Source organism: Penaeus monodon, chromosome 22 (assembly GCF_015228065.2).
Source record: "Penaeus monodon isolate SGIC_2016 chromosome 22, NSTDA_Pmon_1, whole genome shotgun sequence".
In the NCBI taxonomy this organism is placed as follows: domain Eukaryota; kingdom Metazoa; phylum Arthropoda; class Malacostraca; order Decapoda; family Penaeidae; genus Penaeus; species Penaeus monodon.
Window position 1 is genome coordinate 15370212 of NC_051407.1, and position 233 is coordinate 15370444.

The following is a 233-nucleotide window of genomic DNA, read 5'->3' on the forward strand; positions in this document are numbered from 1 at the left end:
TCTAATGAGAGCCATCGTTCGATCAACAGTGACGTAAGAATCCCACCAAAATTAATCTGGCTAACTTCTATATAAAAAATAGTTCGACAGAGAGAGAGAGAGAAAAAATCGAAGCGTCTATGCATATTCTGTTATGTAAGCTCAATGCAATAATACAATGTATAATGTCAGAGGTTTGCTGTATATGCAATATATGATAATAAAAACATATACATTACCCCATCTTTGGAGGT